Here is a 20,733-nt window from a genome sequence, read left to right on the forward strand (position 1 = left end):
AAATATCAGGCCTTATGTTCACCGAGTCCATCAAGGACCCAACCAACTATTTGTAGATAAGACCATCTACTTCCTCTCTTGTAGAAGCATCCTCTTTCCTCTTGAAATCTTCCATATGTAATATCTGAAGGATTTCAAAGGTGTACTTCCCTTATCCAACAAATATCTCTCCATCTCCCTACCACACCTCCAAGCCAAGAAAGTAGTGCATCAAACTCATATCCTTCATCTCAAACTATCTTGCAAGGTCATCCTTGCAAGACTCAATCAACATATCGTTTTAAGTCAGTATCAAATCATCCACATAGAGAAATAAGATGAGAATACTACCTTATACCATAATTTAGTGGAGGTTGGCATATACTTCACTGTTAGTGAAGACCAATCCGTTGAGATAATAATCTATTCGAGTGTAACAAGCATGAGGTGCTTGCTTGAGAACATATAAGGTACAAATGTGTCTCCCTGTTAAAGGTTTTGAACTCCCTAGACTACTCAATGTAGATCTCTTCCTCAACCACTCCATTGAGGAAGGAAATTTTAACATTCATTTGGTGGATCCTCCACCCCAATTGTGTTTCCAATGCAAGTATGGTCTTGATAGATGAATATCTTGTCATAGGAGTAAATGTCTCATCATAATTAATCCCCTCCACCAATGAGAATCGTTTGGCCACAAATATGGCCTTTTACCTCTCAACACTGCCATCATCTACATGTTTCACCATATACAACCTCCTAAAACCAATAAATGATTTGTTTTGAGGTATGGGAACCACCTCCAAAACATTGTTCTTGATGATGGAGTTATACTCCTCCACCATGGAATCCAACCAAACTTGTTGGGAAGTTTCATCTTCGAAAGAAGATGGCTCAAAATAAATCAACTATGACATGAGTGCCATATATCCTATATATCTTTCTAATGATATCCTTCATATGTGCAATGATCTAGGATATCCAACCTGCTATTGAGCTTTCGACATGAATGTGTCAACCATGTTGATCCTCTTCCTCCCTTGTTTGGAAGTCTTTGTATGTGTGGGTACCTCCACTCGACCTTCTCTCTGGTCCTCCACATGCAGCTGCTCTACATCATCATCCTAGAATTTTCTCCTTCCTATAAGCAAGATTTGACTCTATGGATATGACTTAGGCCCCTCCTTTGGAGCTAGAAACTATCCCTCTAGTGGTATGCTTAGTTCTCACTCTACATAGCTCCTCATTTATTTCTCCTAATAAAATCTCACATCCCTCCACAAAACAATCATACTTAGTGAGGGCATGTACACCTGGTAAATATGAGGTGTCTTAGAATAGCCCACAAAGATCCCCCTCTCTGCAATGGGCTCCAAATTTTTTTTATTATCTTTGGAGACATGACAATAAAATATGGATCCAAAAATCTGAAAGGGGAATATATATGGCTTCCTCCCAATGAAAGCCTCTTTAGGTGTAATCATTCAAATAATTTTGTGAGGCATTTTTTTCTACAGGTAAACAATTGTATTACAAGATTCTACCCACCTGGATAGTGGCAATCCTCGGTCATGCAATATTTATCTAGAAGCTCCTACAATACTTCTATTTTTCCTCTCTACAACCCCATTTTGTTGTGGGTTGTGGGGTGAAATCAACTCCCTTCTAATACCCTCCGGGCACATAATTCTGCGAATGCATTAGAGACATACTCTTCCCCATTGTCACTTCTCAAGGGTTTAATTTTCTTTCCAGTATAATTTTCATCTAAGGCTTTAAATTCAACAAAATTTGAATAAACCTCATATTTATTATTCATAAAATAGATCCAACATTTGCAGAAAAAATCATCTATGAAGATCACATAATACATGTGCTTTGCAATTGATTTTGTGGAAAATAGTCCATACACATCCGAGTGAACTCGCTGCAATATGGATGTAACTCTTCTATCTAGTCCCTAAAAGGAGGATTTAACATATTTTCCAAGAGTGGATCCCTTACAAACATCATGTTGATTAAGTATGCATCTTGGAAGTCTCGTGGTGATCTGTTGCATTATTTTCAAAGATCCATGGTGTAGGTGTCCCATGCGCCTATGCCATATCTCTCCAAAATCTTGACCCTGAAGATGGTCTACCTTGCTACTCAATGCATCACATGCATCAACCTCCATATTTTAGAGTTTTTTAATCGTAACAGGAATCAACTTAACTTGTCCAGAAGCAACATACTTTAGATAGGCCTTCCCTTTACTAAACAACACATCATATCCTTTTTCTTCAAGTACGAATACAAAAGATAGATTTTTCTTCAGACCAGGAACATACATTACATTACTTTGGTGTAGATGGGAGCCCAAATCCCTCTTAAAGGTGAAAATGTTAGTCCCTTTGGTACTATATCTTCCATCATCTCCAAGCTCTATGTGTAAATGTAGGTATTTCTCCTCTAAGCTATTGAATAACTCCTTATTTCTTGTCATATGAAATAAAGCACCAAAGTCTAAGTACCACACACTACCTTGAATAATGCTTTCGATACAAGAAATAAGGGTGAAATCCAACTCCAATTGTGATGTGAAAACATCTCCTCCTGTTCCTTTTGTACACTTCTTACTAGATTTCTTGTGTGGACACTTGGTTACATAATGCCCATACTCATGGTAGTGAAAGCATTTAATTTTACTAAGGTATTTCATCTCGCCATGGTTTTGGTTCGATTTCACCTTGCCTTGGGCCTTCTTGCCTTTGGCTTTCATTCCTTTACTTGCTAAAGGAAAGTTTTCTTACTCATTAGTTCTGCATGTGTCACATGCCTCAACTATATTGCCTCTCTATTCATGCAATTTTTTATATTTTATATTTTTTATATGCTTCTAATAAAAAACCATACCATCTATCTTTTAATTAAAATTCAGAACCATAGTTAAATTTCTGTTACCTGTTTTTTTTCCCATTCATCATGGATTTCAACCCCTTGGTATCCACTAGGACTTAGGCTATTGTTCCACTAAATAATAGAGAGAGGATAACTTGGATTCAAATTTCGTCCATTACTAGACTTATGGGGTGGAGTTACAAGATCAAATATTATAGGCAATTCAGAAGGATGACATGTACATAGAGCTTATTTACAAGTTACAAAAAAGTATAGGTACGTGTATAGGTGTGGGTACAGGTTATCAAGATGTGGACTATTGTCTTACAACAGATGGCTTGGTTAGATTTAGGGACAAGATATACGTTCTAGACAACAGTGAACTAAAGAAGCTCATATTGAGGGAATTTCATGCTAAGTTGTATTTAGATCAGCGAGGATATCAAAAGACACTGACAACAGTGAATAAGGTTTATTATTGGTTGAATCTCTAGAGGTACGTGGCAAAGTTTGTGGCTAGACGCTTGGACTGTGCGCAGGTAAATGCTGAATGTAAGCATCCAAGTATACTACTGCAACTGATTGCGATTGCAGAGTAGAAATGGGAGGTCATTTCCATGGATTTCATCACATGTTTTCCGACGACATCTAGACAACATGATTCTATCATGGTTTTGGTGGACAGGTTGAGAAAGGTAGGGCACTCCATTCCAATGAAGTCTATGTATTCAAGTAGTGATGTGTCATAGGTATTCATCAGAGATGTAGTGAGGTTGCATGGTGTTCCAAAGAATATTTTGTCAGATAGGGATGTCAAGTCCTCTTCCAAGGTTTGGAAGGAGTTGTTTGCATGCTTATGGATAGAGTTGGCCTTCAGTACAACTTATCATCCATAGAAAGATGGAAAAACATAGAGGGTCAATAGGATATTGGAAGATATGTTAAGGATGTATGTGATGCATCAACAACGGAGGTGGGAAGATTATCTTCCATTGGTTGAGTTCTCTTACAACAATGAGTATCAAGAATCTCTGAGGATGATTCCATTTAAGGCATTGTATGGGTAGAGTTATAATACTCCCATTAGTTGGAGTGATTCAGTTAAGAGGGTGTTGATTGGAGTAGACATGTTTGTCGAAATGGAACAAGAAATGTAGGTAATAAAGTGGAATTTGAGGATAACACAGGACAAACAGGAAAGTTATGCAGACTAGAAAAGTTTGTTTAAGGAGTTTTAGGTTGGACAACAAGTGTACTTACACATCAAGCTGAAGAATATCTCCTTGCGGATTGGATCATGTGCCAAGTTGGCACCTCGATTTTGTGGACCTTTTATAATTCTTGAAAGGATTGCACCAATAGCATATTGACTTGCACTGCATCCAACAATGAAAGTCCGTGATGTTTTCCATGTTTCACTTATTAATAAATATGTTAAATATGTTGATCATGTGATTGACTAGTATGTATTGTATATAGAGCCAGATGGAGAATTCTACCCAGAACCTTAGTGTATATCGCAGAGAAAAATTTTGATGCTCCAGAACCAAGCAATCAAGCATGTTAAAGTGTAGTGGAAGCACTTTGGGCCTGATGAAGCTACATGGGAGATTTCTGATTAGATGTGCGCTACTTATCTTTCTCTATTCATTGGTTGAGATTTTTTTTTTAATATATATGCCTTTAGTGTGATGTTTGGTATATGTACATATGTATATGGATGTAAATACTTCCATGAGATGTGTTATAAATATCCAATAAGAGGTATGAGTGTCATGTCATTATGGCTTTCATGTTGGTTTGCTTTTTAGCTGGTTGATCATTCGAAATACTACATCGAACTAAGTTATAAAGATCCATGGGTAGTATGTTTTTCTTGCAACGGTTTTGTTGTTTGTAGGTTTCATTTTAACACCAAGGATGATGTGCCCCCAAGGGGGAGGGTTCTATAATAGTCCTGGTGAAAATTCCATGTAATAAAGTTAATGAAGGAAAAATAACAACCAAGTTCATGGTATACTTATTCCAAGTTGAATATTGGGAAAAACATCATAGTGTGGGTGTTCATTTAGTTTATTATGGCTAAGGAAAATGAAAAAGTTAATGGCGAAGGATTTGGAAAGGCATGAGGCATTAGTTGACATTTTTTTTATAAAAATAAAGGCAATTAGAAGAAAAGGAAGGTGAAAGGTCATAGGTTACATGTGAGGAGGAAAATGAAGGAAAATAATGGAAAATTAAAGAAAAATGAGGCCTCATTAATAAAAAAAAGCTTCTAAGGATCAGTTGGTACCTTTTGTTAGTTCAGTTGTGGAGCTATTTCTATTCTCTCTCACACACTCTTGGATACTTAGAGATTTCTTGGAGCACTTCATCATTGGATCAACAAAATCAAATAAGGCAAGAGGAAGCAAAGATCAAGAGGCTACAATGATATTATTTGCAAGTATCGATTTGCATGTGTGATTTCCTTCCTAGTTTTTCGCATTCATGGTTATGCATGTGCGTTCTTGGTTCTATTTTTGTCATTGGCATGGGTTTTAGGAGGTTTTCCTTTATTCTTCAGCCTTCCCTTTCCATTTCCATATAGCCATGGTGTGATGGGTTCTCATGTTTTTGGATGAGCTGGATTACCAAATGTATTCAAAACTGAGTGAGGTGGATCTCTAAAAGAAAGAACACATGGCATAGTGACCCCTAATCCAGATTGTGGGTTGTAGTAAAGATGGATTTTCTATTGCCTTAGTCGGCCTAGGAATCCTCAACCAGTGAATGGTGGGATATACGGTAAATCCTAGAGGTGGGTGCTCTCCATGAGGCTTAGGAATCATGAGATGGGACATATGGTAAATCCTACAGGATGGAGCCTCAATTGGGCCTAGGAATCCTAAGATGGGATATACGATAAATCCGAGAAAATGGTGCCTCGGTTATGGCCTAGTGATTCATGAATCACACTATGGATTTCGGTAAAGCTTCTAGACTAGGAGGCAGGAAAATTCCTCACATTGTAGGTGGAGAAACTTTTGTGGCATGCATGCTTTTTTTGGCCTAGTGATCTGGTGAGGATTGAAATAAAGCATGGTTCTATGGATGAGGGTGAGATGGTGTAATCTCGAGAAGCCCTGGTTGAGTTTTGGTTATGAGTCCAACATTCATGCTTGAATTTGGCATGGGGGTGATTGGCTGCAAGAAATATCTGCTTCAACAAATAAATGGTTGGGTGGTTCGTGGATGTCCCATGCCCAGTTGGCTTTTGTATCCATTAATAAGAGTTTATTTCCTTAGTATTTTATGAGAAAATTTATTGGTTCATATGTGGCATTTAGGGTTGATGCTTCCCTATTATTTATGTTGTTTATATGTTGGTTATGAGTATCTTTTATGACAATAATGATGTATGGATTTCATCATGTTTTTATTTTTAAATGAATGAACAATGAATATATGACCTAATAGAGGATAATCTAGTTAATGTGATAAGGAATAAATGCTTATTAGGGATTCTTAGATAAGTATGAGACCCCTATGCTCAGATCTGTTGTTATGACCTGTAGATTTCATATTCGTGACATGTTTGGTGAAATGTCTGTCATGGCTTGTAGGGGCCCATTCAAGTATTTGTTCAAATATTTTCATTTGTATCATTGTCTTGATGTTACTTTTCATTCCTGAAGGTTTCATGGAGTTCTAGGTAGTGCCCTCAGTCTTGGACCCAAAAAGGTGGCACATAATCTAGGGTCACAGGCTCAGAACTAGCTAAAAATGACCCAAGTCACTTTCATGCCCATGTTGTGAGAGTGACTAGAGGGTTCTAGTTGCATGGATGCCCATGCCATTGGAGCAACTGAGGATCTAGGGAAATGAAGTGTCAAGTTGTCTTAAGGGTTGATCACCTGGAAGGATTGGTTGTCTCTTGTAGGTTCTGTGACATGTGCAGAAGGCTAGATTGGTTGTGTTGTGTTGGTTCCACTTCCTTAACTGTACATGGGGAGTTGAATCAGATTGTAGTAGCCTTTCGTCACATCTTTACCCTAGCAAACTGGTAACTTGGGTAAATGGGGAAGGAGGGTATTACATTATTATACCCAAATGGGTATGATGTTTGTTTTTTAAAGTTAAAAGAGTAAGGGCTATGTATTGTTTTTCCCCTTTTGAAGAGCCAAGGATCGTCTTTTATTTTAAGATGCACAATATTAGATTAATTGTTTCTACAATAATGTATCACTAACTTTATTATGTTATATGAATAACTTTATTATATTATGTAAATGTAGAGTTTGTTATATGGGACTTTGATATTCTTATTTCCATACTTTGTAAATTCTCTAAATTCAAACCAATACTACATGTTGTAGTTTTGCAACATTTGGAATTTACATTATAAGTACCAAGGATCTAATTTACATTATCAATTTCCTTTTAGTTTTTATACCTTAGTTTTTCATGAATATATATGTTTATTTTTAAATAGGACCTGCATAATTTTTAATTTAATTATTAAGATGAATAGTAGGGATTTATTTGCGCGGAGAGGCAGTCTACAACTGAGTATGGAGGAGGTACATCAAGTAAAAGAGTAAACACCTAAACATGTAAACAGGTAAAGATGTAAACGTAAATGTAATTTTAACATTTAAAATTTAACATTTTTAATTCTATTTAAAAATCAATCTAATTATTATTATGTAATAATACAATATAAATTTAAAATATAACGAGGTTTATGGACACTCAAAAAAGAGGTATCGTAATTTAAAAAATAAAGATAAAAACTAGAGGTATTTTTATATCTACACCAGAAGTTTGGTAAATTAAAAAAAAATATAAAAAACTAGAGGTATGTTAAATAAATAAAACATCTTTTTATATTTACTCCATAAAACTATTTATATTTACAAAAACTCAAAAAAAATGTTTATTTAGGTGAAGCCTATGGACCAAATACCTTGGGACAAATAATTATTAATACCATGGGCCAAATACCATATTTATAAAATAGGTATGGTAAATAAATAAATATAAAAGAGGTATAAAGGGGTATGGTAAATAAATAAAAATATATCAAATAGGATTAGAAATCAACAACTAATTATATACCAAGCCTATGGGCCAAATTATTATTAATACCATGCAAAAAATATTATTAACCCTAATATTAATATCAAAATTCTATTATTATTATTATTATTATTAAATCTAATATTTATATTAATATATTATAATATTAATATTAGTAAATTAACTTTGGATTAATACAATATTAAATTTGTTATATTATAATATATATTAATATATCATGATATATATTAAATCTAGATATATATAGGAGGGAAGAACAAAGACATAGAGTGATAAAGGTGGAGAGATAGAGGGAGTGACAAGGGAGAGATGGAGAGGAGTGAGAGAGGTAGAGAAGGGTAAGAGATAGAGAGGGAGATACAAAGATGGAGGGGGGAGAGAGTGAAGGAGAGAGAGAGGGATATAGTGAGAGGATTGGAGGGAAAAGACAAAGAAAGATGGGGGAATATAGAGGAAGGTAGGAGAGAAAGGGAGAGAGAGGAAGGATGAGAGAGATGACTTGTGAGAGAAGAGGAGAGAGGGAAGGATAGAGAGATGTATATGTTGGAGGAGAGAGGGAGGGAAGAAGAAATACATAGAGAGTGAGAAGTGGAGAGAGAGAGGGAGTGTGTGTATGTTTAGGGGTGAGACAAAGAGACAAAGAAGGAGAGATAGAGAGAAGGGGTGAGAAGGAGAGAGAAGGAGAGAGGGAGGGATATAGTAACATAGTTGGAGACAGAGAGAGAGAGAGGGAGAGATGGGGGAAGAGAGAGGGAGGTAGGAGAGAAAGGGAGAGAGAGGAAGCATGAGAGGGAAGACTTGAGAGAGAGGAGGAGAGAAGGAGGGAGAGAGGGAGGGATAAGGAGATGGAGTTTGAGGGTGAAAGAGGGAGGGAAGAAGAAATACATAGAGAGTGAGAAGTGGAGAGACAGAGGGAGTGACAAGTGAGAGATGGAGAGAGAGTGTGTGTATTTGGGGGTGGAATAAAGAGACAAGGAAGAAGAGATGGAAAGAATAAGGGAGAGGAGGGGAGAGAGAGAGAGAGAGGAAGGAAGAGAGAGAGGATGTGAGAGAGTGGAGAGAGGGAGGGAAACAGAGATGGATTTGGAGGGGGAGATAGAGGTAGGTAAGAAGAAATAAATGGAGAGAGAAAGGTGGAGAGAGAGGGAGTGATAATGAAGATGGAGAGAAAGGAAGAGAGGACAATGGGAGGGAAGAGAGATAAAAGCCGAGGAGAGAGAGAGAAGGGGAAGAGAGAGGGAGAGGGAGAGGAGGAGGGAGGGATACATAGATAGATTGGAGAAAGAGAGTGTATTTTTTGGGGTTGATATATAGAGAGAAAGGGAGATAGAGCTATATATGGAAAGTGAAGAGAGGTAAGAAGAGAGAGATGGAGAGAGGGAGGGAGGGACAAACAGATTGATAGATATAGAGTGAGAGAGAGTGTGTGTTTGGGGGGTTCAGATAGAGAGATAAGGAAGGATATATATATATATATATATATATATATATATATATATATGGGGGGAGAGAGAGGGAAGAAGTTTTTTTTCACTAGATGTATTGATTTTAGTGTAGATGGTCATTTATTATCCTATTTGATTACTTGCACTAGATGCATTGATTTTAGTGTAGATGTTGATTGCTAATGACATTTGACTGCTCGCATTAGATGTATTGATTTGAATGTAGATGATTTCTAATCCTATTTTATTGCTTGCACTAAATGCATTTATTTTAGTGTAGATGGTGATTCCTAATCCTATTTTATTGCTTGCACTAGATGCATTGATTTCATTGTAGATCTTGCTTTATAATCCTATTTTCTTACTTGCACTAGATGCATTGATTTCAGTGTACATGTTGGTTTATAATCCTATTTTATTGCTTGCACTAGATGCATTGATTTGAGTGTGAATGTTGATTTCTAATCCTATTTGATTGCTTGTATTAGATGCACTGATTTCAATGTAAGAATTATTTTCTAATCTTATTTCATTGCTTGCGTTAGATGCATTTATTTTAGTGTAGATGTTGATTTCTAATTTTATGTAATCGGATGTATGATGGTATATTAATTTTAAAGTGATTGGGTTAACATTGTGCATTGATTTCAGTGTAAGCAACAAACATTATTAACAATGTACGTTGCTTTTTTATGTTATAGTAATTAAACTTATTAATATTGGAGAGGAAGAGAGATAAGATATAATGTTTAGTACAATAGCTCGAGCTAAATATTTAAATGGTTTATGATTTAACCTGTCCTGGAAGAGAGACAAGATATGATATTTAGTACATGATCCAGGTGGATATTGGTGGCCACCCACCTATTCCACCTAGACCCCCCAACTAGTTTCATCTATTTCCTTGTTCATTTCATCATTTACTATTTTTAGTAGTTTTTCAAGTCATGAACTTTTGGAGTAGTTTTGATCCCCTGAACAACATCTTTTTAGGGTCTGCGATAAACCCGTAATCATAGGCAAGGGCTTGCAACGAAACCTGTAGTACTCAGTGAGACCTTTCCAACAAGGTATTGTACGTGCCAAATGGAGATAAAATGACCAAGTTAGGACCCTGAGAATTTGGCTGCCCAACTAACCCCAACGGGGCTCGCAGACTCTTGGTGTTACATCTCCCATGGTTAGGGTTTTGGTTGTTTATGGTTTTCTCATGTTTTCCAATAATAAATAGGCCCTTAAGCCTCATTGTAACATAGTTCATAGGCATGTAGCCACCACATCTCTTCTCAGAGATAAGCTACCATCGCCCGAGCTATCTTACTTCCATTCTATTTGTAAGCATAGTTCAATATTTTTCTATTAATGAAATGAAGTGATTTTCTGCTGCATCTCTATATTTATGATTATATTTGTAAGTTTTTGCATTCATGTTTAAGTTTGTATCAGTGGTATTAGAGTGGTCTACTCTTTCTCTATTTTTCTCTACATGTCCCCAATGAGGTCAGGGTATAAGGAGTTAGGGCTTGATCTAGTTGAACCATTGGAAGCTCAACCTTACAAAACATGACGACCTCCCATGGCAGAAGAAAATAAAGATGAGCGGGCAGGAGATACTTTCAAAATGTTGCTCGAGGAAGCCCTCAAGAGACAGAGGGACATGATGATGGATAACTTTTCCCAGATCCTTCAACGGCTACCTACAGGTGATGCATCTTCATCCAGTAGCCACTCTAGAGGCAACACTCCTTTTAAGGTATAAGTTAACTTTGATATTCCCATATTCGAAGGTCTAATAGATTCAGATGATGTAGATCAATGCTTAAATCTGTTGGAAGGATATTTTTCAGTTCATGACTTTTCTAATTGGGAAAATATTACTTTTGCACTTCTCAAAGTTGCCCCACATGTGAAGGACTGGTGGGAAACCTACTGTGAACAAAAGGACAAGAGTGAACCCTCGTTGTTTTCAACTGCACCCACATTGAATTATTTTCGAGACACCATCAAGGAACAATATTACCCTATCAGGAGCTATGAAGATAAATACATAAAGTGGACCATGCTACGACATGGAAGGTTCAAGATGTGCCAAGAGTTCACAAATATTTTCCATACCCTTCACACAAAGCTGGGTATCAAGGATACTTAGTGACATTTGGTGCTCAAGTATCGCGATTGTCTACACAAGTACATCCAGGATGAGATGGAGTTCCTGGACATTTCCTCACTGGCACTACTTATCGATACACTGTCAAGATTGAGCAGAAGTTTAAACAAAAGAAGTGGGGCTTTGGATTTGCAAATCCAAAGCAAGCGAAAGGCGCCCCAAACTAAGAAATAGAGGATGAAGCTAATACGGGGTTACCCAGGATAGCCCGTCGAGGCCGCAAGCAAAGACAACACCATGAAGACGAAGAAGGACATGGGAAAATGGTGTGAGTTCCATAGGAGCTCCACTCACAATACAAGTGAGTGCTTGGTGAAGTAGTCACTGGTGGCTGAGCTGAAGGATTTTGAATCAGACATAGGTTCCAACACTGAATCAGAACCCAATAAGGGAACTAGCAAAGGGAAGCAAATCATTGATGAAGAGCCTATTGCCACTGTGGCCACCACCAAGATCCTGAATATTGAGCCTGAAGATCCAAAGGACATGGAACACCTCTTCCAATAACAAATGTGCGTGAAGGGTTCTCCATTGTAGTTCATTGTCGACAGTGGGAGCCAAAAGAACCTCATTTCAGTAGAGGGCACGAAGTTGTTGGGCCTGAATACTACATCACATCCACAATCGTACACCATCAGGTGGCTTCACCAAGGACGAGATCTTCATGTTAGCCAACAGTGTCGCCTACCCTACAGCATCAAGCCCTTCACGGATGAGGTACTGTGTGATGTTTCTCCTCTTGAAGTTTGTGATGTATTGTTAGGACAACCATACTTGTGGAAGCGACATGATGTATATGATTCTAGACCTTGCTATGTGATTATTACTTTGCTAATAAGTTGTACAGGATACCGAAGTTAGCCCTACCTACTGCCATCTCTTTGATCACTAGAAAGAAATGCAGTAAGATCATTTCCCAGACCAGGAATTTTTTTCCCTGTGATTCGCCCCCAAGGCAAGAAGAAGGTTGTGGCCACGGCTTTGAGGCAGGGCTCCTCTGCACAGCAGCAACAAATGGCGTGGAGGAGTACAAGGATATTTTCGTGTCACCCATAGGAGTACCTCTACACTGTCAAGTCAAGCACTCTATCGATCTGACCCTAGGCACGCTGCTACCTAATGGACTGATCTATCAATGCTATGCTCTAGAGAATGATGAGATCAGGAGGTAGATTCAGGAACTATTACAGAAAGGTAACATCAGGCCAAGCTCATCACCTTGTCTTAGCCTGATTGTATTGGTGCAAAAGAAGGATGGGACCCAAAGGCTCTGTATTGACTATTGGGTACTGAACAAGATCATTTTCCGGAATAGGTACCCAATCTTGCGGTTTGATGACCTTCTGGACCAACTCAAAGGGACCAAATATTTTAGGAAGATTGACTTCAAGTGAGATTATGACCAGGTGCCTATCGAACCGTCCAATGTGTGGAAGACTTCCTTCAAATCCAAGGAGGGCCTTTTTGAATGGTTGGTCATGCCGCTCAGATTGACGAACACCCCTGCAACCTTCATGAGACTGATGGATGACATCTTGCGACCCTTCATCAATTCATTTGTGGTGGTGTATTTATATGACATCTTGATCTTTAGTCAGGGTTGGGACAGGTCCTTCAAACCCTGCGACAACACAAACTATGTGCTAACGTGGAGATATGCACCTTTGGCTTGACCTAGGTTCAATATCTTGGATACATTTTTGATGAGCAGGGTGTACATGTGGACCCATCCAAGATACAAGTCATTCGGGATTGGCCAACCCCAACCACTCTAACAAAGCTCCGCACCTTTTTGGGTCCTGCCAATTTCTACTGTAGGTTCGTGTTGGGGTTCTCTCATATCACTTGGCCTTTAAGTCAAGTCACCAAGGGTGGAGAGAAAGCAAATTTTTTTGGGTCAAAAACCCAACAAAAAATAGTTCTCTGAGTTAAAGAATCGCTTATGTTCTAAACCAATGCTCACATTAACAGACCTACAACAACCATTTGAGATTGAGATAGATGCCTCTAAATATGATATTGGTGTAGTTCTTACTCAGCATGGGCATCCAATGGCTTACTGCAGTGAGACACGTTCAGACATAGTTCGAAAGTACCCCACCTATGAAAAAGAAATGTATTCCATTATGCAAGTTTTCCATTAATGTTTGCATTACATCCTGGGGAAGGAAATGGTCATCCACACAGGCCACCGAACTCTATAGTTCATACAGACACAAGGGAAGTTGCAGAATGATCACCATCATAAATGGTCCACCTATCTGCAACAGTTCCATTTGAACATTAGTTACGAGAAGGGTGGCACCAATAACATCATTGATTGCCTCAACTGACCACCGGTCATGGTTATGATCACTGTGCTCGACTCCTGTGGGCACGAGACATCGGGGTGGCTACATCTTTACAAGAGTGATCCAGAATTCAATAGCATATACTAGACACTGCTAGAAGGGAAGTTCCAAATTTTCACTTTCATGATGCACTGTTATGCCACCTCGAACACATCTGTGTTCCTTTAGGTGAGTGTGTTAAGATGATTTGGGAGGCGCATTACAATTTGGTCACTGGACATTTCAGATTAGAGAAAACAGTGGTAATATTTTAGAAGTGTTTATTGCCCAAAACAACATCAGGATGTTGGGAAGTATAATAGATCCTACACCACCTACGCCATTATCAACCCAACCATCAATAAGCAAGGCCCATATACTCCTCTACGTACTCCTATCTAGCCTTGGGAATCTATCTCCATGGATTATATGTCGGGCCTTCGTTCTACTAAGCACGGAAACGATTATGTTTTCGTGGTCATCAACAGATTCTCTAAGATGGCCATCATGATGGCCTACAAGAAGAGCATCACAGTAAAGGCCACAGCTAACCTCTTCTTTGATAAAGTGGGTACACTTTGGGATCTTGCAGCGCATTGTCTCAGATCATGACAATAAATTCCTGAGTGCATTTTGGTCAAGTCTTTGGTTGATGGTGGATACAAAACATACTAAGTCCATGGCTTTCCGTCACCAAATTGATGACCAAATAGAGGTTGTCAACAGGATGATCATACACGTTCTGTGCATGTACAACTCGAAGCATCCACACACATGGGATGAAAGTATCCCCAATGTCCAACATAGCTACAATAGAGCTCGCCACAACTCAACATGCCACAACCCCTTTCAGGTAGGGTTGGGATTTCAACCATTATGCCCCATTGATGCGGCCATACCATTTGCATCCACTTAGATAGATTCGGCTCAGGTTCAATTCAAAGTTAAAAGGGCCATAGCTTCATTAAGAAAATTCAACATATCCGCCAATAGGTCCATGATATATTGGACAGAGCCAATGCTAAGTACAAGAAGCGCCATGATCAACATCGAGTGTCGCACAAGTTCTAGGAGGGTGACAAAGTTTGGCTACATTTGTAGAAAGAGCACCTTATTGGACCCCACAACAAGCTTCTCCCAATCTGATATGGGCGATACACCATCACCAAGGTCATCGGTGATAATGCCTTCAAGCTTAACATCCCACCATTCCTTGGTATGCACCCAATGTTCAATATGGATCACATTTGGCCATACTTTCCACCATTGTTGAACACATCTGACATTGCAGAATAGCTCACACTAATAGAGCTCAACCCAGACAAATGGAATAGGCCACAACTTATCAAATAATGGACACACAGATAAATAAAACTCACCAACAGAGGGTACATTTATATTAAGTTTTCAAAGTAGGCCAACTCCTTCACCAGGGCAAGTGGTTCACGAGGGCAAGTGGTTCAGTAGGGACAAGGTTCAACATAAATTTCCTCACCTCATGGAGGATCTGCATGCAAAGGGGACCATTGCTTCCACAGGGGGGGGGGAATGATCCAAGTGGATATTGATGGCAACCCACATATTCCACCAAGACCCCCTAATCAATTTCATCTGTTTCCTTGTTCATTTCAATATTTACTATCTTTAGCAGTTTTTTGGGTCCTAAACTTTCGGAGTAGTTTTGACCCCTTAAATGTTTTCTTTTGGGGTCTGTGATAGGCCCATGGTCTTATGTCAGGGCCTGTAGAAAAACCTGCAGTACTCAGTGAGACCTTTCCAATAAGGTATCGTACACGCCAAACTAAGATAATATGACCAAGTTACGACCCCAGGAAGTTGGCCGCCCAACTAACCCTAACGGGGCCCACAAACTCTTGGTGTTACATCTCCTAGGGTTATGGTTTTGGTTATTTAAGGTTTTCTCATGTTTTCCAATAATAAATAGGCCCTTGAGCCTCATCGTAACAAAGTTCAGAGGCATGTAGCCACCACATATCTTCTTAGAGATAGGCTACCATCACCCAAGCTATCTTATTTCCATTCTATTTGTAAGCATAATTCAATATTTTTCTATTAATGAAATGATGTGTTTTTCTACTGCATTGTTGTGTTTATGATTATATATGTAAGTTGTTACATTCCTGTTTAAATTTGGATCAGTATAATAGCTCAAGATAAATATTTAGATGGTTTATGATTTAACCTATCCTTTTCATATAGTCGATATGAAAAGATGACAAAAGTAACAAGGGTGAGAATAAGAATAGTAGAAGAAAATAGTTTGAGATTAATCACAATGAAGACTATTTGTAATTGACCATGTTAGCGCTTGAAATTTCACCTAGGCTGAGATAGACAAATCTCAAGGCTACATCAAACCATTACACCTCGTAGCTAGCCCTACGAGGAAGGAGAAGGATCTCTCCGGTCAGACTCAAGGTATTTTCTCAATGGGGTGAGCTGACCAATTAGGATCAAAGATATTAGGCTAGTAAACTGATAAGGAGGGTTGATTTAAAGTTTTTTGGGGTTTTTGGTGGCAATTGGAGGGAGTGCAATTCAGGGTGCGGGGATTGGGCTCAGTTTTTGCAGGGGGGTCTTTGGGGCAAGGTAGGAACTTGTGCTGATGCCTTTGGCTTGGATGAGTGATCAGGGAAGAAAGAGAGGGGGGCTAAAGAGGGCAAACAAGGACTTTGAATCCTCTTTAGACAGTGGAAAACATCAATATTAAACAAAATTGAAAGCTGAGCATGTAAACATGAGTTCAAACTTTATCACTTCTTTTGTTTAATCAGCAGCAATAGATTAAGAGATGTAACACATAAAAAAACTTACAGTAACAAGTAGGAGACACACCATCAACACAATGATCCACAAGAATCCACAATGAAGTCTGCAAAACCCTGGCCTTCCTTTTTTCTCAAATTGCAGAGATACAAGTAAAATATACAATAGGAGCTTCTCCCTCAAGAGTCCAACCATCAAAATGAGGATGAGAAGGCATCATATAGCTGATCTAACTCCTTTCCCCACCTCTAGGGGTCGAGCTCAGCTTCCTAGGAGCAGTTTGAACTAATTCTAAACTAAGAACTAGATAATAGGCAGTCAAAACAACTTGCCTCTAAAACTTAGGAAACTAATCCATGCATTAAATTTTCACTATTTACATCAAAGAAAGTTCTAGAAGTGTCAAAGGAGAGTAAATGCATCCATGTGCCATGAAAATTACACCAAAGTTTCTTATTTACATGCCCAAAAGTCATCCAAGAGTAAAAACAGTGTTTTGCTGGCCGAAATGGTCAAATCTGGCAATTTTCCCTGAGTGGTCGCGCCCCTGATCCTGAGTGGTCGCGCCCCTTTGCAGCTCTGGTTGAAGGCCTTCCCAGTGTCCAAATTAGGTGCAAGATAGCTCGTTGGAAAGGACTGGGAGTCTACTTTCCAACCCAAGTAGAATTTATGAATTTGGAGTTGATTTGACCCCTAAAATATCATTTCTCCCAAGGCAGCTTTCTGCAACTCAAAAAAGGGGCAGAAAGTCAAAATTTGCATGTATTTTGAGCTTTTGGAGGCCAAAATCTCCATAAAATTTGAAACCCATCCATATCCAAGTGTATTTTGTCATGAAAAATCCAAATATGTAGAGTTTTCCTCAATCTGAGCTGTCCCCATGAGTGGTCGCGCGGGGGGTGAGACCACTCAAATGACCAAAACCTGTAAAATGCCAAAAAATACCAAAAATGCCTCAAAATCCTCAAAATTTCTTGTGTTTGCTGCTGGGAGGATACTAATGAGTATCATGGTGAGTGAGTGATGCCTCAGCCAAGATACGGAGTGGGTTGGCCTTCTTCTTCCTCCCAAGGGCCTCGGTCAACCTTCTTTGGACTATTTTCAACTTTGCTTTACACACATGCATCCTAGCCCAATAGTGGTTTTTCATGTTCCTCAGCAGCCTCTTGTCTTGGTTGGCCTTCGCCAACAGCCTCTCCAAATGTGCATTGACCCGGATAAGCATGGACTCCCGGTCACCAGACAATGGGTCACCGGGCCTCCTACGGTTCAAAGTTCGATCACTGCGGATCCTCCATAGCTCATCAAGTTCTTTTTCTTCTTCTAATTGTTTGGTGCGCTGTTCTAGATAAGTGATGGTCCATTGAGCCATTTGGAGCTTTTGCTGCAACACGAGGTTCTCCTCCTCTCTCTGCCTGATAATCTCATAAAAATCTGAAGAAGGAGATCGGGCATCACGACCAATGAAATCATCATGTGTATCACCAGCTCTCTCATCCTCAATCATGGGCTACTTGCCCTCCCGTACTGCCTCTGCTGATGAAGAATGCGAGGCCCCTTCCACCTGGTGTGGAGATAACACTCGCTGATCTGAAGAAGATGACGAGACCCCTTCCACCTGCTGTGGAGAAAATACTTGTCGAGCTGCTGCAAATAAGGTCCTAGGACCTCTCTGATAGGTGACCCGAGGTGAAGAAACCATGTGTCTCGGAACAATAATCTCGGGCTGGTGTGACGGACCTCCCTCCTCATAAATGGTCTCTGGCTCTGGCTGTGGCTGTGTAAAGAAATCCCGAGAAATGAAGTCTGCCCATGCAATGCCCTGCTGAGTCAACTGATGGGCAACAATAAGCTGGATAAGACTGTGATGGCACAAACTCCGATACTGTTGAGCTGGAGACCGCCTCTGGAACACTGACACCATCCTCTGAATATCATGGAAAAGGAAAACCGGGATGTTCATCGTCCTCACCCGGGTGAAGTGCATCAGCAAGCGAATGTGATAAGAGAAAACCCGAGAAAATCTCCCCTCGCATGTGATGTAGTGCATGATAAGCCGCATAATAGAAGCATACTCCGCCCGGAGGAACCTGAAAGGAAAGATCCCCGACAAATGACTCATGAATGCTGGCCTGACATATGGCTCGAAATATACATAGTCCAGCATCTTGCGCTTTGACCACACCTCACCCACATTGGGTATCCCGGTAGCCTCTGAAATCATCTCAGGAGAGAACACAAAATTCACCCCTGCAAGAGTGACCTGCCCGTCATGAAGGTGCAAAACAAATAATCGGGCCAACTCCCTGTGGTGCTGAATCTGGGCCAGTCTCTCACAAAACTCCAGACATGACATGTACCGGAAAAAAGTCACTGCCAAAGGGCAAGCCTGTAACTCTGCTAGAGAAGTGGGCTCTTCTCTCTTATGATGACCACCTTTGCCACCCTTCCGAGGCCTCTGTACCTCAGACTCCGAAGAAGAAGACCGGTCATCACCTTGCTCATTAGTTTCAGTGGTTGACATGATGTTATTGAGCAAGGTGGAGAAAAAGAACACAACTGATTGCTGCCCTGCCTGCAAAATGCTGAGAAGTATGCTGTTTTCAAGGGGAAAAAAATCATGAAGGAAATGTTAGGGGTGGGGACTTTTAATAAGGAAAGGGAAATATATAAAAACAGGGAATTTAAAGGACTGATTCACAAAATATCAAACATGTTCCTCATCTCTTATCATTTGGAAATCATTTGCAAATAAATATTTTATTAGGGAAAATATGTGTAATGATCACCAAGGGAAAGGACAATATTTTTTTTTTTTAAACATGGGGTAAAGGACAGCATGATCATAGGGGTATGGGGTAGCATCAATCATTAGCATCAACAGGCTGCTCCTTTAATTTGTCTTTGAATGTACTTTATAAGCATACTCTGTTTTTTCAAGTTTATGTGCTTTTGATGCTAAGGGGAAACAAAGCATTAGTTTGTATTTGTCATGAGGGAAAAAGGGGCTTTAGTTACATGTTGACAAAAGGGAAGAGGGATTTCAATTGCACTGGGATTTTTAGGGAAGGAATAGAGCAATTGAACTGGGATCTTAATGAAGGGAAAACTAGGGAAAACAGAGTTTAAAATTGGGGAGATGCAACAATTGTTCCTGTGCAAACCCTATCATAGCAAACTGTCCATTTTGAGCATCATGTACAGCTGTATATTGTTGATTTTGGCATGAATGTTTACACAGCATCCTTGCCTCAGATTTTTACACAACAATATGTCTTTTTGCTCTTGTAGTGGCTAGGCTATGGCATGGTAATACTTGACTCTGTTTTTGTGGTGAACATGCACATGCATTTGCCATATATATATACTCTTTTCTTTTTCATAACATTTCTTTTTATCTTTGCTGTGTTTTTATATATCTTTTGTCTTATTAACTGCTGTGTGATAATGCTTTAGGGTTTGAGTAGGGTATATAGGCATTAGGGTTTGGGAAGGAAAGATAGGCATTAGGGTTTTAGGAATTTTGGGATGGGATTTTGAGATAAAAGAGAGAGACACACTGACATTTGTGAACCAAAATGGGAAACCAAGGAGGGAAAAAGGAATTATAAACCTTGAAAAACAAACATAACCCTAGCATAATGCCTACAACACAAACAATCATTCCTATCCTTTCTCCATGCATTTTTTTTTGTGATAACATACATATCAAGCCCATGAATTCATATCTCTAGCTTTCAAATGTATAAAGAGACCCTACCTCGACCGATTGAGTGAATGAGAGAGAGTTTGGGTTGATTTTGGAGGTTCTTGGGCAAATCGGCCTGAGTGTTCGCGCCCCCGTGCTGAGTGGTCGCGCCCCTGCTGAGTGGTCGCGCCCTTGTAAATTTACACAGCAAAAATTGCGCTGAGTGGTCGCGCCCCACCCAAGTGGTCGCGCACCCTGCCTGAGTGGTCGCGCACCAGGCAAATACCCAATTTTGCTGCAAATCACCTTCTTCGACCTCTCAAGTGTGTTTGCTTGCTCTCAAATGCATAATGAGGCTCCTTAGAGGGAAATTTG

The sequence above is a fragment of the Pinus tabuliformis genome, chromosome 6 (assembly GCF_031772625.1).
Source record: "Pinus tabuliformis cultivar Carrire ecotype Pingquan chromosome 6, CPIR1, whole genome shotgun sequence".
Lineage (NCBI taxonomy): Eukaryota > Viridiplantae > Streptophyta > Pinopsida > Pinales > Pinaceae > Pinus > Pinus tabuliformis.